The sequence below is a fragment of the Silene latifolia genome, chromosome 6, assembly GCF_048544455.1.
Source record: "Silene latifolia isolate original U9 population chromosome 6, ASM4854445v1, whole genome shotgun sequence".
In the NCBI taxonomy this organism is placed as follows: Eukaryota; Viridiplantae; Streptophyta; class Magnoliopsida; order Caryophyllales; family Caryophyllaceae; genus Silene; species Silene latifolia.
Window position 1 is genome coordinate 114,245,651 of NC_133531.1, and position 23,175 is coordinate 114,268,825.

Genomic DNA, 23,175 nt, shown 5'->3' on the forward strand with positions numbered 1-23,175 from the left:
TTAAGAACAAATGCTTGAATGGAAATTATAATACAATATTGAAATGTTAAAGGAAATGTAAATAACATAAAGGAAATTTAACCTACATTCTATTCTAATCTAAGGACTGAAATAAGAGTAAGAAAATGGTGTAGGAAGTCTGTAAGAAGTGTGTTTTAGGTCCCGGATCAACACCCTTTATATAGGACCAAGGGAGTAACGGAAATAAAGTGAAACAAGGGAACCCCGATCGGGGCCACCCCAGCCCGATCGGGGTCGTGGCTTTTCTCATTTTTCTCTTAAATCCGTCTTAACTTTGAACTTAATGTTGATGCGGAATCCAATGCTTGTTTCTTAATGCGTTCGTCTAAGGTATCTTAGGCATCCAATGCATGCATGTGGCTTGAGCTTTTTTTTGGACTTCATTTCTTTACATATCCACCAACTAAGATTGGTTTCCTCTTGCTCGGGTTTTTCAATTTCTTCCCAAAATGCCCCTATGCTTCCCAAAACTCCTTTGCATGATCAAGAGTTGCTCTAATTAGCCTATTGAATTTGGGTGAATGCTAATTTGATGGGAAAAAGCTACTAAAAGCTTAATTTAAAAAAAAAAACATAATGAAAACAAGCAAACACAACTAGAAAACGGAATTAGCTCATTAAATCACTAACATAGTGCAAATGACATGTAAAATAGAGCTAAAATAGGAGGTTAAAATGTATATAAAATGAACTCATCAATTGGCCACGAAACGGTCAGATCTCCAGAGTCCGAGTTGGAGCGCAGGGGATTGTGAGAAGAAGGGAGGCGGCGACGGAGTAAATAAGACACTGATTTGTGGCTTCTTTTTACGTGAGGAATCTCTCTCTACTTTTTAGAGGTATTATTTCTATCAAAATTGGAAGTTAAAATTGTGATTTTGTATGTGTACAAGATTATCTATAGTTTCAAACACTTACCTTTAACACAATACTAAATACTTTGTATGTTAACCAGCTACAAAATACTTTGTATCTCAACCCGCTACATCCGGCTGATACTATTAAGACACAACAATATAAAACCGGATGTTAATTAATTTATTTCCTGACAAAAGCGTAGAGAATTTTGCTTGAACGATAGGCGATCCTGTTGTTGGAGCTTGTGTCCTCCACAAATTAGTGTGATAACATTTGTAAATCTCTTAAAGGTTCACAAGGGTATACTTCGTATTTTATCAGTTGATTAACGATTACCTAATAACGGTTGGCTTGCTAGAAAGTTTGACGTTATTATCATACGGTGTGCGGTGATCAACCTGGTCCCTAAAAGTCACACCTAAAGGATGTGTTTGAGAGATGTGGTTATGGAAATGTAATCACATTGATGCCTTATATGACTAAACAGTTAGTCAATGTGTTGATGAGACGATTATTTAATGCCGATTAAATAATATTAGTTGAGACGAATTAACTGTCAATTCGTAAATTAAATATAATAAGTTATATTTAATTAATGTATATAATGTTAGCTTGGACGAATTAATATGTTAATTCGTAATTAAATGTAATCGGTTATATTTAATCAGTAAATGATAATTATACGATATTGTCATAATATATTATTATTGACCCGTATTAATTAATGCGGTATAATATAAATGACAATTTATATTTAATACATTTTATACATTTTTGGAATAACCGAAAATAAGGATTTTTTATCCTCATTTTCGGTAGTTGCCAAAACCAAAATAAGGAAATAATACTCCTTATTCATTCGGTATAGCGGCCGAAATAAAGGAAGAAAAAAAGAAAAATATCTTCCCTATTATTCACTCCATATTTCGGTTATAATAGGAGTGAAAGGAAGATTATTTGACTTACTTGTTTTCCTTTTCACAAAACTCTCATCAAAACTATAAACCCTAAATTTCTACTTTGAAAATTAGGGTTCCTCTTCAATCAAAAAGGGGATCGATTCTAGCATAATCAAAAAGGCATATCTTATATCGTCTTGGGTGCAACTGATAGGCGAATATCAACTTTGCTATTGTTCTTAGGCCGTTTTTGCTAGGACCGAAGGTTATTTCTTAATCCTTTACGAATTTGTTTATGCAATTTATTTTATGACTAGTTTCATCATTATAAATTTCGTTATAATCCTTAAAGTTTAAGGGATGCATACAGATAAATCCCACAAGTGGTATCAGAGCCAAGGCCACGAATTTTATTTTCATGATTTTCATAAAATTGTTTGTAAACAACATTAGGGTTTCGAAAAAAGGAGAAAAAAAAAGGTTCGGCTGTAAAAAAAAAATTTGCCGAGTGAAAGTTTTTTTTTTTTGCCGTTTCTTTTTCAGTTTTTTTTTGGTTTTTGCTGTGTTGATTCCATTTGATTTATTAATATTATTGTTTTAATAGGTTAAAATGATAATATAATGAGTTTGTAGATGTGTTGATTTAATAGAAATTAAATGGACATGTAAATGGAATTGCTTGTTTCTTTGATGATAAATTGTCTTTTGCTATAATGTTTTTGGCATAAATGATTCTAAATTGTTGTTTAGAATCATGTTTCATAAATTTACATGTTTAAATTATAAGGTGAATATGCCAATCTTGTTAATAGCAACAATAAACGATTTTTGTTCATCAATATCATGTTTTTGCAATTAGGGCATTATGCCAAATGCAAAAGAGATTTTTTTTTTGTTTTCTGTTACTGTTCACCGTGAACAGTTTATAAAAAAAAAAAGAAAAAAAAATTTCTGTTTTTTTTCTCTCGGTTTTGAGGAAATACCGAGAAAAGGGGCTGTTTTTTTCGTTTTGGTAAATACCGAGTAAAAAGAAAATTTCTATTTTTTTTTTCTTTTGGGATTTGCCGAGAGCAGATGGTATTTTAAAAAAAAAAAAATTTGTTTCCCCCTGTTTTGCCGAGACCAAAAGATTTTTTTTTTTTCGGTTTTGTTTGGTTTGTTTTGGCTAATATTGATTATACATTATATTTACAATGTATGATTAATCATTGTGAAGCGGTTCATAATTCATAGATACCTAATTATTTTAAAGCAGTTTAAAATATTGATGGATTAAATTCATATTACAAGTTTAATGTTAATTAAGATTACATTTATAGTGAGTAATTGAGGAATTGTCACTTAATTTAATCAATGAAATAGGTGGTTTGGATAAAAATTAATCTACATAATTAAAGAATTATGTCTTGTATGTTTAATTTTTTTAGTTGATGCATTTTATTTAGTTGAATGAATCATTTGAATGGTTTAATTTACGTATTTTTGCAATCGGTTGTAATTTGTAATACTTAGTGTGGCCTTAGTCAAATTATGTTTTCGTAATGATGGGAACATAATTTTTAATGTAATTTGAGATCTCGAATCTCCTTTATTTTTCTTTGGTTTTTGGGTTTTGAAATTAGAATGTAATAAATAGGATTATTATGTAAATTTATTTATTCTAATTTTCAAAGAAGACTAAAGATGGAGATTGGAGCTCACTCCCGCTACATGGATCAAGATGGAACATCAAGACAAGCTTCTCGGGTCCATGGATGGATTCCAAAGTTGTATTTATGTTCATTTTGATAGGATAGGCCACACTAGGACTTTTTTTTGCGTTTTACTGTTCTTGTTGCTTTTCATTCACATGCTAGTTATTGCATCATATTCCGCCTAAAACCAAACCACCTACTAAAATGCATGAAAATTAACACATATAGGTTGTATGTTAGTTTTCATAGACATACAGATGTCACATGCTTTTAAGCCATCACCTTAGTTTATTCATTCACGCATGCTAGATATTAGTTCACTTAAATGAATTAAAATAAAGTTGATGGGATCTTCCTCTAAAACGGAAATTGAGATTAGTCTTTATAAGGGCAAACAACTATGAATCCCTTCTTCGTCGGTAGGCATAATATGACCCCTTCTACGTTGAGTAAGTATTTTATGTTGACTTAGTTTATCTCAACATTATAGTCCGAAGAGTTTCTCGTGATTATGATGGACTAAAGACGGAATTTACAGAAATTTATCGACCAAGAATTCTAACAGTAGAATTAGCCAAAAGGTTGGCTTATCAATTTACAGATAATTGAGTCTTGGGATCATTTATATAATTCTTGAGGAAGGTCAATTGTATAAATGCTTGAGTCTTCGCGTTATGACATTAGATCATTAGACTTAAATTAAAACGATGCACATGCTTATTATTTATTCTTCTTTTCGCAAAGATAGAACACGTTTACATTCTCACAACAAATGACCGGAAATAACGAAATCCCAATGCCTAGTGCCACACTTGGACATGAGTCCTGGCTGAAAGTTTTTATGGACAACATGAATCAAGACACGCGATCAAGAATGATGGGTCCAACTTTGCGGACGGGAGGCAAAGACTACGGAATCTTCGCCATTGCTTGACGATAAGCTCAAGTACTTAATCGAGCCAATACCGGGTCAAACCAGCCCCCAATGCGGGAGTTAACGAGTCACTTGCTTATAGTGATTTCGTTATGGAAGCGGGTGCGATAAAGAACGTACTCATCTTTGCAATGGAAACCACTTTGCAGAGACGCTTCATTGCCCAAGTTGCGAACAAGATTTTCACCACGCTCACTAACGAGTTCTCAAAAGCATTGAGGATCGTTACTTATGAGCATACCTGTCGCTTCTTTGATGCGAAACTCCAAAAGGGCCAACCGGTTAGCCCACACATTCTTAACATGATTGAGAATATCGAGAAGTTGGAGGCACTTGATTGCAAAATCAGTGAGAGCATTGTCATTGACCGAATGCTTCATTCTTTTCACGATGGTTTTGCCCTTTTCAGGGCGAACTACTATATGAATGACTTGAAAAAGAGTCCTCATGAGCTACACTCCCTTCTCGTACAAACCGAGAAGGATATGAAATTGAGTGGGAGCATGAAGCAGGATGTTCTCACGATTTCCAACAAGGGTAAAGGTAAGGGCAAAGCTCCAGTCGACCTAACTGTAGGTAAGCCAAAATTCAAGAAGCCGGGAAATTGTAAGAGTGGGCCCGGTGAGACTAGTGGCTCACAGGGCAAGGCAAAGAGCAAGGGCGGTGACATTGAGTGCCATCATTGTCACAAGACTGGACATTGGAGGAGGAACTGTCCCGTGTACCGTGAGGACATTAAAGCAGGCCGCGTCGTTCCTGTTGGTATGTCATCTTATATTCATATGATTGAGATTAACCATGCAAGTTTCGGAACTTGGGTACTTGATACTGGTTATGGTTCTCATCTCAGGTAATCATTTGCGTGGGTCTAAGAAACATCACACCTCTCGGAAAGGGTGATGTGGACCTGCGAGTCGGGAATGGAGCCAGAGTTGCTGCTGTCTCGAAGGGAACATATGTAATCCAACTCCCTAGTGGTTTTGAGTTATTTTTAAATAACTGTTACTATGTACCCAGTTTGTCTAAGAACATTATTTCAGTTTCCGTACTTGATAAAGACGGATTTTCATTTTTAATAAAGGATAATAGCTGTATTTTCTCTTTCAATGAAATGATTTATGGCAAAGCGGTTTCCATGAATGGAATTTACATCTTAGATCAAACCACGGAAGTATTAAACGTGAATAATAAGAAATTAAAGGTTGGTGACAAAGATCAAACCTATCTATGGCATTGTCGAATGGGACACATAAATGAGAAACGCGTAAAGAAACTCGTCGATAATGGGACTATTCCCGCATTCGAATTTTCTACATATGGCACATGTGAATCATGTCTCATTGGCAAAATGACTCGAATTTCCTTCAAAGGTGTTGGAATGCGCGCTAGTGACCTATTAGGACTCATACATACTGATGTTTGTGGACCTATGTCAATTACCGCTAAAGATGGCTATAGATATTTTATCACTTTCACGGACGATTTGAGTAGATACGGATATGTCTACTTAATGAAGCATAAAAGTGAGTCCTTTGAGAAATTCAAGGAATACCGAGCAGGGTTCGAACCAACTGGGTAGAAAGGTTAAAGCACTCCGTTCGGATCGGGGTGGCGAATATCTTTCAAATGAGTTTGATCAACACCATAAAGACGTGGAATCGTTCTACGCTTAACTCCACCTGAACACCTCAATTAAATGGTGTGTCCGAACGGAGAAATCGAACCTTACTGGATATGGTTCGATCCATGATGAGTCACACGGTAGTGCCTGATTCATTATGGGGTTATGCTCTTTTGTCAGCTGCTCTTATACTTAACCGAAGTCCGACTAAAGTCACGACAAGACTCCATATGAAATGTGGAAGGGAACGGTCCCTAACTTGTCCTTTATTCGGGTTTGGGGCTGCGAGGCTTATGTCAAGTGGAGACACGAGGATAAGCTCGGTCCGCGATCGGTCAAGACATACTTTATAGGTTATCCAAAAGGGACATTTAGTCATTACTTCTATTCGCCTACCGAACATCGAGTTTTTGTTGCGGCCAGTGCGACATTCTTAGAGAAAGAATTTCTCGATAACAAGACGAGTAATAGAACCTTCGAGTTGTCGGAGATTCCAGAACCAACAACCGAGGAACAGATGGAGGAAGTTGTTCCTCCAACTGATGATACGGTTAGTATTCCTGAGGAACCTAGGAGGTCGGGTAGAGTCTCTAATCCTCCGGACAGATACATTGGTATGGTCGAGGAGAATGACTTTTTACTCCTAGAGAGTAATGAACCCGCTACCTATAAAGGTGCTATGGCCTGTTCCGACTCAAAGCTATGGCTCGAAGCCATGCAATCCGAGATGGACTCCATATATGAGAATGACGTATGAGATCTTGTTTATTTACCTAATAAGGTAAAACCTCTACAGTGCAAATGGCTTTACAAAATAAAGCGTTCTTAAGACACGCAACCAGATACCTATAAGGCACGACTAGTGGCAAAAGGTTTCACTCAAGTGCACGGATTGCATTATGATGAGATTTTTGCACCTATAGTCATGTTACGTTCCATTCGGATAATCTTAGCGATTGCCGCATTTCATGACTATGAAATTTGGCAAATGGATGTGAAAACCGCCTTCTTAAACGGTTATTTGGAGGAAGAGTTGTACATGGTGCAACCCGAAGGTTTCATAGATCCTGAACATCCTAAGAAAGTATGCAAGCTTAAGCGTTCCATTTATGGACTTAAGCAAGCTTCTCGGAGTTGGAATCATCGTTTCGACCAGGTGATAAAAGAGTATGGTTTCACACGATCGGTCGAGGAACCATGCTTATATATCAAGTCGAGTGGGAGCAAGATTTTATTCTTGATATTGTATGTCGATGACATACTCTTGATTGGGAATGACATTCCTCTCCTATCTTCGGTTAAAGAATGGTTGAAGAACCATTTCCAGATGAAAGATCTGGGTGAGGCACAACGCATTTTGGGAATCCGTATCTACCAAGATAGATCACGACGGATGTTATCACTTAGTTAAGAGTCTTATTTGGATAAGATTCTTGTGAAGTTCAGCATGACCAACTCCAAGAAGGGGAACCTTCCCCATGACGTCTGGGATGCAGTTGAGCAAGTCTCAGTCACCCACGACGCCTGAAGGGATAGAGCGCATGAGTCGTGTTCCTTATGCATCTGCAATAGGATCAATCATGTGTGCCATGATATGCACACGTCCAGACGTGTCATATGCATTGAGTATGACGAGTCGGTACCAAAAGAATCCAGGTGAAACACACTGGATAGCTGTTAAAAATATCCTCAAGTACCTACGGAGGACTAAGGATAGGGTATTGACTTATGGAGGCGATACTAAGCTATGCGCAATCGGTTACGCAGATGCTAGCTTCCAAACGGATCGAGATGATTCAAAATCTCAGTCCGGTTCGTCTTCACTCTTAATGGTGCTGCGGTCAGCTGGAAGAGTTCCAAACAGAGTGTTGTAGCAGATTCTACCACTGAATCCGAGTACTATGCCGCTTCGGAAGTAGCTAAGGAAGCGATATGGATGCGTCAATTCTTACAAGGACTTACGATAGTTCCTAGTTCGAATGACCCGATCACCATCTATTGTGACAATAGAGGTGCCATCTTCCAGGCTAAGGAGCCAAAGTCTAGCAACAAATCTAGACATGTACATCAGAAAGCTCACCTGATCCGTGATTACGTGGAGCAAGAAGAGATAGTGATTGACAAGATAGCTTCGGATTATAACATCGCGGACCCTCTCACTAAACCGTTGAATTTTGATAAGCATGAAGGGCACGTTATTTCCATGGGAATTAAACGTGTTCCTGAGTTGTAGTAGTTGATTATGGATTTGATACATTATCTTTTTGATATACTATTTATAACTTCATCGTTTTTATAATATTTTGTTTTTCATGTGGTTGTACTGACAACATTGAACGCCACAAAGTGAACTGAATTACATTATATTTTGTTTGGTCCGTAATCGCCTTAATGAGCTGATAACTCTGGCTATTATATTGTGCAGTCGATTGATGGTGGGTTCAACGAGCCATAAGTCAATCGGTTGACTGATCGATCACAGATGCGAGATTATAACGATACCTCGTAGGACAATTTTTTGTGAAAACGTAATGGAGTCCTAAATGTTTAAAAAAATTCGGTGCCAGGTCGTGGATAGGACATCCATTGTGTTCCTAGAGTCGATTCTTTTGACTATCGACTGTCTCTTGAGATTAAGGCAATTTTTGGGTGACTTTGGTTTCTTTCTCACGATGCCCGCCGTAATCGGAGGCTAAGTAGATTTTTTCTGGGTCATTTCATCTTTGTGCTTACATCTAGGATTCGAGTTGAGGAAAATATCCAACCTTTATCGTATAGTTATTTCTCGGGGCCACTCGAGGAGTAGTAACTGAAATGCATGGCCATGCTCGAATGATGATTCGTTTATCAGTTAAGTTACTCTCTAGTCGGGGAAACCACTCTTGATAATAATCGCTTGTAAAATACGACCTTTGTGAATACGGATTTGCAAATTGTTTTACATTGAGTGGGAGAAATTTTAGGATATGAGAATCGGTTATCGCACATACACTTGTGAGGATAAGTGGGAGTTTGTTGGAGCTTGTGTCCTCCACAAATTAGTGTGATAACATTTGTAAATATTTTAAAGGTTCACAAGGGTATACTTCGTATTTTATCAGTTGATTAACGATTACCTAATAACGGTTGGCTTGCTAGAAAGTTTGACGTTATTATCATACAGATGGCGGTGATCAACTGGTCCCTAAAAGTCACACCTAAAGGATGTGTTTGAGAGATGTGGTTATGGAAATGTAATCACATTGATGCCTTATATAACTAAATAGTTAGTCGATGTGTTGATGAGACGATTATTTAATGCCGATTAAATAATATTAGTTGAGACGAATTAACTGTCAATTCGTAAATTAAATATAATAAGTTATATTTAATTAATGTATATAATGTTAGCTTGGACGAATTAATATGTTAATTCGTAATTAAATGTAATCGGTTATATTTAATCAGCAAATGATAATTATACGATATTGTCATAATATATTATTATTGACCCGTATTAATTAATGCGATATAATATAAATGACAATTTATATTTAACACATTTTATACATTTTTGGAATAACCGAAAATATGGATTTTTGATCCTCATTTTCGGTAGTTGCCAAAACCGAAAATAAGGAAATAATACTCCTTATTAATTCGGTATATGGGCCGAAATAAAGGAAGAAAAAAAAGAAAAATATCTTCCCTATTATTCACTCCATATTTCGGTTATAATAGGAGTGAAAGGAAGATTATTTGACTTACTTGTTTTCCTTTTCACAAAACTCTCATCAAAACTATAAACCCTAAATTTCTACTTTGAAAATTAGGGTTCCTCTTCAATAAAAAAGGGGATTGATTCTAGCATAATCAAAAGGGCATATCTTATATCGTCTTGGGTGCAACTGATAGGAGAATATCAACTTTGATATTGTTCTTAGGCCGTTTTTGCTAGGACCGAAGGTTATTTCTTAATCCTTTACGATTTTGTTTATGCAATTTATTTTATGACTAGTTTCATCATTATAAATTTCGTTATAATCCTTAGAGTTTAAGGGATGCATAAAAATAAATCCCACACCTGTAATACCCGTCCTTTTAGGGACCCGTTGTCCGACGTTCACTGACCTTAGACACTGATCTTGACCTTGGAAAACTTTACGGGTGATGTCTTGTGACGATGTGAGCTTTGGTTTGTGTGGGACTCGATCTAGCTGAGTCTACTTGATCGAGTAGCTTGGGAGCTCGATCGAGTAGGGGTCACTCGATCGAGTAAGTTAGTTACTCGATCGAGTAACGAGTTTGTAGCGGGGATTTATAAATCGATAATCGTGAAACCCCAAATCATTTCCGCACCTCATTTCCTAAACCTAGATGCCCTCACTCTCTTTCTCCTTCACCATAATCCTTGCCTTGAGGTCCTTGAGAATGCTTACACCATGGGGATGGGATGCTTGAGTCGGGTAGCGGTCTTGACGCCGGATTGCTATGTATAGGTATGTTATCGTCATCATCATCGTTATTTTCAGTTAGGGTTCTAGTGATAGTGATAGATGGTTGTACTGTTTGTATAGGTGTATTGCTTGGTTGATTGGTATTATGTGGTCGGACGCGGAATCGCTGCGGTGCGCTAAAGGTAGGTTCGCCTACTAAGTACTTTTGGTTGTCTAAAGTGTCTTTTGATGTGGTTTGGTTCATGTAGTGTCGGTATGGTTGATTGACTGTGGTAATTGGTTGGTGTTGTGTTGCATTGATTATCGTTGTTGTGGAACAGCTGATTGTGATTATTTGTTTATGGTTCTCGAGGTGCGTCCTCGACTGAGTGGAGTCACTTGCGGGGGTGGCTTCACGCCCGTAGTTCGCCCTCCGTGGAACCCGCCACGGGAGGGGATGTGCACATTAATGTACATGAGTTTATCGCTCGGTATGTTGAGCGGGGCTTAGGTGGGAACGGCTGTGGTCCCCCACTAGCAGGGCTGGTTCAGTCGACAGTCAGTGATGGTGATTGTTTAGAGAAGATGTTGTGTGTGTGTGTGTGTGTGTGTGTGTGTGTGTGTGTGTGTGTGTGTGTATGTATTGTTGTGCCTGTGTTGTGTCTGTGGTTGTGTGCCTGTTCCCTCAGTTGCTGACCTTGTGTGGTGTGCCTGTTCCCTCAGTTGCTGACCTTGTGTGGTTTTGTTTTGTTGTTTGTTTCTGTTGTGTCTGCTGTGATCCACTATGGTGAGCAGTCAGTCTTAGTAGGTTGTGATCTGGATGATAGCTGGGTGCTTGGCGGGATGAGTCTATCACGAGTCACGACAGAAGTAGTTCACATAGTTGATAGTGGTTTTGAGTTGTACCTTTTATATATCTTTAGTTTTGTTAATCACTTGTAATATAACTTAATTGTTCTTTTATCGACACTTGATTATTATTGTCCTCGGGCAACCGAGATGGTACACCCTTATATGCTAGGGAAAGTCTTGTTAAGGCTCCTCGGTATATGGGAGTTTTACAAAGTGGTATCAGAGTGACGATTTTGGAACCTGTAACAAATGAGCCTAATAAACGTAGAGAGTCTAATAAAATGAATCTGGTGTATGTATCTTGGGATCCCCAGCTGATGCTAGATTTTGGGTGAGTAGGCGCCCGCATTTCAAAATCATGGCCCCATTATGCTTAAGCAAGTCACCGGTTATGGGATATCGAGTCGGAAATTATGTGCCTAGAGTGTATAAGGGTTATGCTAGAAATATCTGTGATGAAGTCTCCAGTAATGTTAGTATGTATATCTGTGATGAAGCGTGTATGGAAGTAGTGGAAGTGGTGAAATGTTTATAGTACGTAACAGTGTTGTGTGATGTGGCGATGATAATGTTTTCTAAATCGTTCTATGAGTATTAGTTATAAAGGAATTGTGAGTCTTGCATGTGGTGATGATAGTAAGTAGTAAGTTTTGAATTAGCTGTAACGTTTGTCAAGTAGTATTTGGTAAGTGTGATGGATGAATGGTTGAGTACTTTTATGTTATGGCATAGTTAAGTTGAGTAATTTAGTTGATAATTAGTGGTGATATGTTTAGATTGTTAGCAAACTTGGATGATAAACGATGGCTTAATGTTAGATGAATGACTACGATAGTATAAGTATAAGTTGTATTGTTGAAGTTGCAAACGCATGATTAGATGTAAAATAATGTGTGATAGTATGCATGAATAGGCTAATGGCGTAGTAAATCGTTTTGCGTAATGTTCGTTATAGAATGAAGTAATATGTATCTCAGGTGAATAAAACTATTGTGTTGCATTTGAGTAGTAGTAATTCGTCTTCAATGAATATAATAATCTGTGACGATATCCGAATTCATTTTGGAATCGACACGAGTGGTTGCTTTGCAGGAAACGTTAACCAAATTCGTAACTTTTGACCTTGTTCTTAATCTGGCCCGATTAGGTAAGAGTACCTACTCCATCGAGTAGACCTCATTCAATCTAGTTAGGAAGCCATAACCTCGAAAAAGTTGGGTCTGCCAGCGGAAACTCGGTCGAGTAGAGGCCACTCAATCGAGTAACTTACTTACTCGATCGAGTTAGTGAACAGTTCCCGGGTTTATACGGGATTCATAACCCTTCTTCTCTATTCTTTCTTCTTATGTCTTCATTCATCTAAACCCTAATTTCTTCATATCTCTCTAAGTTGCTCTCATCCTTGTGTTGGTGCTTGAATCTTGGTGTTTTCTTTTGCTTAATTCATTCTCCTTACTTGCTAATTATTCAAGGTAATAATATTCATCTCTTTCTATGTTTTCAATTGATTAAAAACATGTATAATAGTTGGTGTTTGTTGAAAAATTCGGTTTATATGCATAAAATCTTGCTTGTAATTGTTGTAACATGATCTATTTGCTTTAATTTGTTGAGTATTGATGCTAGATATACAAAAATCAAATCAATTTGGGGGAAAGTATGTATCGAAATTTCTAGGGGTTTGTGGACATGGGGGGGCCCACGGGGGTCGCTCGGGAACAGGCGTTTGCATTTGTGGAGTCGCCACCAATTTTTATGGGAAAATTGAAACCGTTTGAATATTTCGCGTCATGTCAAGACACAAAGTAGTGATAAGAACACTAAGAACTTGTACCCTTAGCATTCTATGTATAGAATGACTATCGTGGATGCCAATGAACACGGATGTTCACAGAGATCTGGAGTAAGGGATGAGGGTACGTATTAGGAAGTCCTTTTACTGAACACCTAATCCCGCCCGCCTCGATAGCGGCCTCTACTAATGATTATGGAAATCGTTCGTACTTGATATGTTGTCGATTATATGCATGCAATGCAACAAACAAACAACGTTTTAAACCTAACATGTGAGAATTAACTAAGTCGGTTAACACATAATTTAGACAAACAATTACGTCGAATTAGGGTTTAGATTAATTACATGTGAGAACAAGTAAATAAATCATCCAATACGATAAAATAATTACAATAAATGAAATAATTACAATAAATGAAATTACAATGAATTACAATGGGTTTAGTCGATTTACGTCAAAAATACAATTAAAACGGATGATTTGAGGAAGAGAAAGGAAAATAAATTAGGTTAGAAAAATAAACAGATTAGGAGAGATAATACGAATAATAGTCGATTAATACGTAAACTAAACGAATTAGGTCAAGGCAAGAACGGAAGTTCAGAGACAGAACTCAACCCGGAACAGGCGCAGCAATGCCGCGTCTCTTGGAAGAGGCGCAATGGTCACTGCGTTTGTTCCTGAGGTGAGTTCTGGCTGTGAAGCCGGAACTGCGAATTGTTAATGTTCGTTGGTGATTTTAACGATTGATTATGGATATTTGACTCAAGTGAAGGTAATTTAACATATTATTTACATGTGAATTGGGTCGTAAAAGCGATAAACATGAATTAAAACTAACTAAAACAAATTAGGATTGATTGATTACAAATTAATTAAGATTATTTAACGAATTAGACAAACACGATAAACTAACGGAAGCATATACAAAAGTCGAATTCCAGAGACTTGATATGAACAAATCGAATCTCCAAAACTCGGGTTTGATTTAATGACGAAAACCCGCAAATATTGATTATAAGGGATTTTTGTCGGGATTAAAGTGATATTTATTAATTAATAGTGAAATAGAACTCGTATTAGAATTATTAGGCATAAAATAAAAGAAGAAAATGAGAAAAGGGCGGAACCAACAACGAACAAAGGAAGAAGAAGAAAAACAGGAACTGCGGCAACCACAGGAAGAGGCACAGCAGTTGCTGCGTTTCTTCTCGATGTCTGCCTGCCGTTGATTCGTAAAAATAGTTTAACAAAAGGGTTTTAGAAATCGGTTTTAAGTATACTTTTGACGTAAATCTTACATTAATTAGTACAAAAATAAAATACAATAATAAAAGATGGGATTTACACCCTCACACTTACATGTTTGATGAAACAAGATTAACTAAGTTAACGTTTAGTGATTGCTCGACTCGAATGTATGAAGAAAGTTCCCTCGTTAGAGGATTTAGATTACATTGATTGATTAATTGAGGTGGAGTTGGTCAAATTGGTCGGTCATGCAACGTGACTGGTACTCAGAAGGATCCGAGCTTACGTGGTCGATTTGATCAAGCACGTAGACGTCAATAAGCTTAGAGCACAGTCTTAGAATGCAAAGGGAGAAGAGAAGGGCGGACACTCGCGTGAGAAATATGAGGAACAAAGGTCCCTATTTATACTAATCACACGGAGGAATTAGGGTTAAGGTAAAACTTTGGAAACAAATCTCGAAAAGATTTGAAGATATGCAGAAAAGAGCTGGGGAAGAGGCGCAGCAGCTGCTGCGATCCTTTGAAGAGGCGCAGTAGTTGCTGCGTCCTTTCCCCGGAGGTTTCCTCCTGCGGAAGAAAGATTTTCCGCATTTCTTTTATGGAATTGCGGTAGATCTCGACTTCCTTATTCTTTATGATAAAATTTCAAAATATATTTTGCCAAAAGATTAAGAATTGATTTTATGGAATAAATATCTGGAACATTCTAGAACATTCCGACTCAGCATTTTAAAACGGTTATTAGAAAATGAAGCGGTTTTCGACCCGGATTCCAAATCAACTCTAATTACTGTCAAAACGACCGTATCGGCGCGTAGATGACAACCAAGGGGTAGACACAAGTATTTGAGCTATCACTTGATGATAAAATTACGAACTGTCATAAATCGTTCCGCGTACCAAACATGCGGCCCAATCATCACCGGGTGTTTGGCGGAAGGTGCAGAAATGAGGTATCTACAGGTTTGGAATTTTAAGTTGATTTTTGATTGTCTTTTCTATACAAAAGAGGGAAAATTAAGTGAATTTTGTTATGGGTATCATGTTTAGAGTTGATTTTGATGGTTTTTACTCAAAATTTTACCTTAAAACTCCGTCTTAAAAGTGCCCCAAACTGAAATTCGTCCATATTAATTGTGAAACATGTCTAATTGTGGAACTATTTTGGAAAGTTTAATCATTAGAATTTGTAGTTGGGTTGTTAATTGATGTTATACTTGGTCATAATGTTGTAGCTGTGAAACCGTCTGATGATAATTTAAGGGTTATAATGGCAATTTTTGGATTGTTTGGTGAAAGTGTGTACATAGTAATTCTTTTCCATGGCTATACATGAAAGTTTATATGCTTGCAAGTAAGTGTGGTTTGTGTACCTAAATTATGTGTTGAAACAGATGCCGAGACTAACTGTCGGAACCCGCCAGAGTAAGAGGGGGAGGGCTTCTGAGCCCGAGGCAGGTGAGGGGAGTGGGGGACCTACGGTCCCAGCGGTAACTGAGTACCCTTCTGTTGTTTTTGTGGACTTTACACAGAGAGATGCTTTCGTAGCTTTGCAGAGGCGTCGTATGAGACCCACCCGTTGCATTGATACCACTCTCTTGACCGACCTAGGGATTGAGACTGATGTGAGACACATCTTTGAGACCGTGGGTATGACTGGGTTGTACCGCCTTCGGAAACACTCTAATTCTCTTCTGACCCTTGAGTTCATGAGTTCTTTCAAGTATGATGCGGTGGAACAGACCGTCGAGTTCCGCCTCATGAACACCAGTTTCTTTCTGACCATGGATATGTTTGCCATCCACCTCGGCCTTGCTAGACCTGCGAAGGGAGCTCTTAAGAACGTACCAACTGAGTGTGGAGCTAGTAGCCTTATGCCTTGCTTTACCGGAAAACCCGCCCCCACCTCTAGCAACATGTTGATTAATGATGTTCAACATGTCACCCTGAAGATCTTTCTTCGTGCTTTGACCTGTTTGCTTTATGAGAGGAAAGATGTGAGTAAGCTTAACTCACACGAGGTGATGTTGCTTGCGGCGTACCTTAACCCCACCCGATCTCAGAGAGTCACCTTCAGTGCCCCGGACATAGTGTGTGATAGCTTAGCCTTCATGGCCTCTTCTGACACTCGTTTCCTGAGCTGTGGTGCCATTGCCACGCGTTTGGCAGAGCGTCTGACCACTTTTGCGGCCTCCTCGGCCAATACACCCTTGACTCCGATGGTGCCTACCTTGGACCGTGAGTACTTTCTTGACACCAAGTGGTTGAGGACTTTGGAGGATGGTGGGTTAGCATGGAGAGTTTGGGGGAATGAGTTGGATGAGGATACCTGCTCCCGAGCACCTTCCTGTGACTGAGCTTTTACCGGCGGCAGTAGTGGCTTCCGATTCTGATGATGAGGATGAGGAGGTTCCTGAGAGGCAGCTTTACCTCATTGACCCGGATATCTTGGAGGTGATGCCTGAGCCGACGAAAGGGGATCATGTTAAACCCGAGGATGCCCAGCCTAGGGTAGGAAGAGGACCACGACGAGTGAGGGAGAGGGTGGCTGAGACCCTGCCGGAGCAGCCTGTGCCTCCACAGTACTAGTTTCCCGATTACCCTTCCTTCTATAACCCTGAGATGAGAGTGAGCGAGCTCACGCAGAGGGTGTCTGCTACCTTGACACTCCGGAACCTCCATGAGATGTCGTATATGCAGGGCATCAGGACCGAGACAGCTCAGCCCGTGCGGTGGAGGTGTGTTGGGGACGACAGTGGAGTTTTCCACTCTTTTGGCATTGAGAGGTCTACTTGGGGAGAGCCTCAGTCATATCCCTACGGTTGCTTGGCTCCATGGCGTGTGGGAGCAGATTCCGGTGTTGGTGGGGTCACAGGTCAGGATGCAGTTGGAGCGGGCACGTCAGGTGGTGATGGTGGTGACGAGGTGATGGATGAGCAGGCTATGGGGTGATGATACTCCTTTTCTTTTTATATCTTTAATGATCTTGTAGTTGACAGTACTTGTTCCGTTTGGTACTTTATTAGACTTTGGTATGTATGTTGGCCATAAGGCCGTATTTTGGATACTTTTTAGACTGTTTATGCAGGATTTTGTGTCGGGAAAGCGTTCCGACTCGCGTATATAGTTGCTTGGTCTTGAAGTGGCATTTTAGGGGGGGGGGGGATTTTGACCTGTGGCTACTCGATCGAGTGCCCCCTCACTCGTTCGAGTAACTACAGGGGTGATATTGGGGGAGCATTCTGATCTCAGCTCACTCGATCGAGTAGTTGACGAACTCGATCGAGTAGGTCCAGCTCGATCGAGTGCCTTTTAAACTCGATCGAGTAGCACTGTTACAGCTTCTTTCCGTTTTAAAACTTGATTGAATCATCATGTCCTTAAATGTTGTTATATATTATTTCTTGTTGTGGGGGCCTTATATCGTTGTTCGGTCTTAACGGTGGTTATACAATGTGCATAGTAGTTAATTTATACAACTTTCGGTGATATTTATATAATTTTGTATGCTAAATCAAGCCGCCTTAGATAAGTAATGTACAATGATTATAATTTTGTTGCATAATTGGTATGATCGTATAACAAGTAATTGGTGACATGGCTGCTAGTTGGTAATGGTATCTCTTGTAGTGTGATACACGCTTTCAGTTGTTTTATATGTATACGAGTCAAATTGTGTAATGTCAAGAAGTGTATTGGTTGTCATGAGTCAAGGTTTGCTTTGTGGTTTGTAAGTAATGTCAATGTGAAATAATATATATCGGTTTGTGAGTCAGGGAAGTTGTTTGATGGTGAACTTCAGGGAAGAAGTTCCTTTTAAGAGGGGAAGAGTAATGTCGCAAAGGAAAAATGACGTAATTATAACAATTTTATAGTGTTTTCAACATTTTAAAGTATGTTGAATGATTGCTTGGATAATTTTATAGTGGTCATTGTGTAATCGAGTAGCAGTTTATAATTGTTGAATAGAATAGCATGTCGTTATACTCCATTTTCAGTTAATTATTCATTATGTTGTCATGAGAATTGGATGTTATTAGCAGTAGTGGAGTTGCCATTAGCAAAATTGTGTTGTGTGGCTAAAGTGATAGAGTGGAATGAACAATATGTTGTTGCGAATTTGTGGTAGGACAATTGTTTTGTATAATTTATAACTGGCAGTCGTTGGCAAGTAATGAATGAAAGTATAGTCTGATAGTTGTGTTGGTGTACGTTTGAGTAATGTCATGAGATAAGTGCAAGTGATAGTCGAGTTAGTTGTTCTTGTGGACGATGTGTGTTCCGTGTTTCAAAAGGAAGTTGGTGATTCACGGGGAGTCGTGGGGAGTCGTGTTGTGTATTATGTGCTAAGGTAGATGATGACGATTTTTGATGAACATACATAAGGGGATGGTATTCGTAAACGATAGTGTTGACCTGTGTCGGATAAACAGTAATGGTTACCTTGGTTCCTTTGTCAGTGTGTCGCGGGGGAGGTTGAGTCGAACTTCAGGGACGAAGTTCTTTTTAAGGGGGGAAGACTATAATACCCGTCCTTTTAGGGACCCGTTGACCGACGTTGACAGACCTTAGACACTGATCTTGACCTTGGGAAACTTTATAGGCGATGTCTTGTGACGATGTGAGCTTTGGTTTATGTGGGACTCGATCTAGCTGAGACTACTCGATCGAGTAGCTTGGGAGCTCGATCGAGTAGGGGTCACTCGATCGAGTAAGTTAGTTACTCGATCGAGTAACGGGTTTGCAACGGGGATTTATAAATCGATAATCGTGAAACCCCAAATTATTTCCGCACCTCATTTCCTAAACCTAGATGCCCTCACTCTCTTTCTCCTTCACCATAATACTTGCCTTGAGGTCCTTGAGGATGCTTACACCATGGGGATGGGATGCTTGAGTCGGGTAGCGGTCTTGATGCTGGATTGCTATGTATAGGTATGTTATCGTCATCATCATCGTCATCGTTGTTTTCAGTTAGGGTTGTAGTGATAGTGATAGATGGTTGTACTGTTTGTATAGGTGTATTGCTTGGTTGATTGGTATCATGTGGTCGGACGCGGAATCGCTGCGGTGCGCTAAAGGTAGGTTCGCCTACTCAGTACTGTTGGTTGTCTAGAGTGTCTTTTGATGTGGTTTGGTTCATGTAGTGTCGGTATGGTTGATTGACTGTGGTAATTGGTTGGTGTTGTGTTGTTTTGATTATCGTTGTTGTGGAACAACTGATTGTGATTGTTTGTCTATGGTTCTTGAGGTGTGTCCTCGGCTGAGTGGAGTCACTTGCGGGAGTGGCTTCACACCCGTAGTTCGCCCTCCGTGGAATCCGCCACGGGAGAGGATGTGCACATTAATGGACATGGGTTTACCGCTCGGTGTGATGAGTGGGGCTTAGGTGGGAACGGCTACGGTCCCCCACTGGCAGGGCTGGTTCAGTGGACAGTCGCTGATGGTGATTGTTTGGAGAAGATGTGGTGGTGTGTGTGTGTATTGTTGTGCATGTGTTGTGTCTGTGGTTGTGTGTTTGTTCCCTCAGTTGCTGACCTTGTGTCATTTTGTTTTGTTGTTTGTTTCTGTTATGTTTGTCGTGATCCACTATGGTGAGCAGTCAGTCTTAGCAGGTTGTGATGTGGATGATAGCTGGGTGCTTGGCGGGATGAGTCTATCACGAGTCACGACAGAAGTAGTTCACATAGCTGATAGTTGTTTTGAGTTGTACATTTTATATATCTTTAGTTTTGTTAATCACTTGTAATATAACTTAATTGTTCTTTTATCGACACTTGATTTTTACTATCCTCGGGCAACCGAGATGGTAACATCCTTATATGCCAGGGAAGGTCTTGTTAAGGCTCCTCGGTATATGGGGGTGTTACAGATCCCACCTGGACCTAAATTTGACAAATTTCGGATCCAAATTGATGATTTTTATTTTTATTTTTTAGCATTGCTTTATTTGTACACTCTTTAAAAAACCCAAACCTGGGTTACTGTAGCTGTAACAGTGTTTTTCAGCTATTCTGCCCATTTTACCCTTGGCTTTGATTCTTACCACTCCCGTGCCATTTTGGTTCATCTACCACTTTTTCTCCCTCTGTTCCTCTCCCACACTCATATCCCCCGTGCTCCTCATTCTCCAGTTCTACATCACTCTTGTTCCTTTCCAATTTTTCATCATCAATAGTAATCGGTTATGGCAAAATCCACCTTCTTTGGGAACCGTAACCCTAGCCAAAACAATCACCATATTACCTCTTTTGAGAAAGCAATTAGCTTATCAAATCAAATCAAATCGACAACAATGGCGCTCAAAAATTCATTCCGGCTGATACAGACACTTAGCAGGTAAGTTGCCCTGTTCATTATTCAGATTGTTCATTATTCGGATTTTTTTTTTTCTTATATGTTAACTATTGAGGTGGATTATTGATTGTGAGTGAAATTATTTTTTGGGTTTAAATTGATTGCATACAATAATTTGGGACTTTTTTTTATTTAGGTTTAAATTAATTGCATGCAGTAATTTGGGGCGATTTAAATTTCTGGTTATTTGCATGCTTTGCTTTAATGTTTTCAATAAATACCCGACAAGGTAAGTTTTTAAAAAATTTGATTGTGTTATTTCGAATTTTGCACTCCATTTGGTACTATTTTTTTTGTTACCTTAATTTGTTGTTTTAATTTTATACTGAGTAGTTTGTATTGATATGGTATAACTATGGTGAACACTAATTACTTGTGCATCATCAATATGCATGAAGAGGAAGAGGGATGATAGAGTTGATGACCTGATGTTGTTCTTGACAAAGCTTAAACATGCATGCGCAAGACCATTTTTCTTGGGTAATTTTTTGAACTTTTTGCTAATGTTAAACTTACTGTGTCTATCTCTCATTTAGCATACTTACCTTGTAGATTGGTAATTTACAAATGTTGGATAATATGTGGAGTGTTTTTCTTATGTAAGGATTTAATTTTTTGCTGATTGACTTTAATCTTTGATTATGATGGTAGTTTTTGCTTTTGATTTTGCTTTAATTGTGATGGTAGATTTAGCCGAGTTACTGATAGTCTTCAAAGGTTCTTTCTTTTTCTGTTGTTTTATTTTTTTCGGATTTCGGATTTCATGTAAAGGTCGTTGCCAAATCCACAACCCATTCCTGCTGGGTCGGCATTTGGTTGTCTCATGCGAGTATATCATATTGCACTAACAAAAGATAAGAGAATTGATTTATAAACCGTGTGAGTTACTCTTTCTATTGTCGATTGTTTAGGCTCATGAAGTGAGAACATGATGAAAGAGTTCATTATTCTTTCTATTGTGCTGAACTCGTAAAACTGGCCATGGTCCATGGTCCATGATATTGAATATCGTTTCATGGTCCTGGATCAGCCGCTTGATCTCGATTGTTGCTTAAGTTTTGCTTCTAATGCGATAAATGCAGTTACGTTTACCTTTGAAACCTTCACAAATTTATTTTGTGATTATATGTATGAAAAAGAGAAATATTAACTTCAAGTTCATTTTTTTAATCTTTGATTAAAATACTCCTTAAAAAGAATTAAAAAGGTAAACAAATGATTGAGACGGAGGGAATATAAGATTTAGTTTATAGGATACAACCAGCCCTAAAGTCGGGATTTAGACTGAGAAAGAGCCAGTCCATAAGTCTGAAACTAAGAATAACATTCATAGCACTAGCTGTCATACAGCTTTGATATTGCAATCTCATAGGAAAATATTTTGCTATTGCTGGAATGTTGTTCATTTCATAGCACTAACGGCCTTGGTGTCATACCTGTTTTTATGTGGTTGCAGACTTTACCCGATGGTGTTAGATTAAGAGGTGATATCAACGTCTTGCTTTTGGGCGAGCCTTCTACTGCCAAATCACAGGTTAATTTATGTCATCTTTGTATACTCCTTATGGGTCAGCAATTATATTCCTGCAACAGTGATCATAAATTTCCATTTTTGTAAATCAAGTTTCTAAAATTTGTTGAGAAAACCGCTCCCATCGCCGTGTACACTTCGGGTAAAGGTTCTTCAGTTGCTGGTGATTAGAGAGACAGTGGAATAATAAGTTTCAACAGTCAAAATATGTATCTTTGATAAGTTGTGCTAAAGTATTTGAAATAACATCTTCTGATTTACGGTTTCCCTGATAATAACTGATTATGCTTCTGCAGCGTGAGTTTTATCTCGAAGGAGGTGCAATGGTCCTGGCAGATGGTGGTGTTGTCTGCATCGATGAGTTTGACAAGATGAAAACCAAAGACAGGTTTGTCAAAGAGAACTTTGATATGGATTTGATAATGTTCCTTTTAAAACTTGCCTTTAAATGCTTCTGTCAGTGAGGTGGTCCAGGGTTTCTATTCATGAATCTATGGAACAACAAACAATTTCCATTGCTAAAGCAGGAATAAAATCTGTTCTTAATTCTAGAACATTTATGCTTGCTGCCGCTAACCCTCTCCTTCATCAACCTCCCTGTAACCTTTTTACTTTTCATCAATATGGTATATGTAAGATTATTATTATTTGGTCAAAAAATATACTCCATATATCATAAATTATGATGGTATATTATTAACTTATACTCCCTCCACACACTTATGTTCTCCCATTTCAATAAAATAATCTTCACATATATTAGAGAAATGAGAAGAACTCTTTTTTGCGGAGGGAGTAATATAGTAAGTAGGTCTTGGTTTGGGAAGTGCTGGTAGCGATTGTTTCTTTGGTGAATAATTCAGCTGAAGGTTTCTTTTTCGAGTGAGGAAGTCATGAGTTAATATTGAAATTCTTTGTGAGGTGTATATTTGTACGAGCGATTC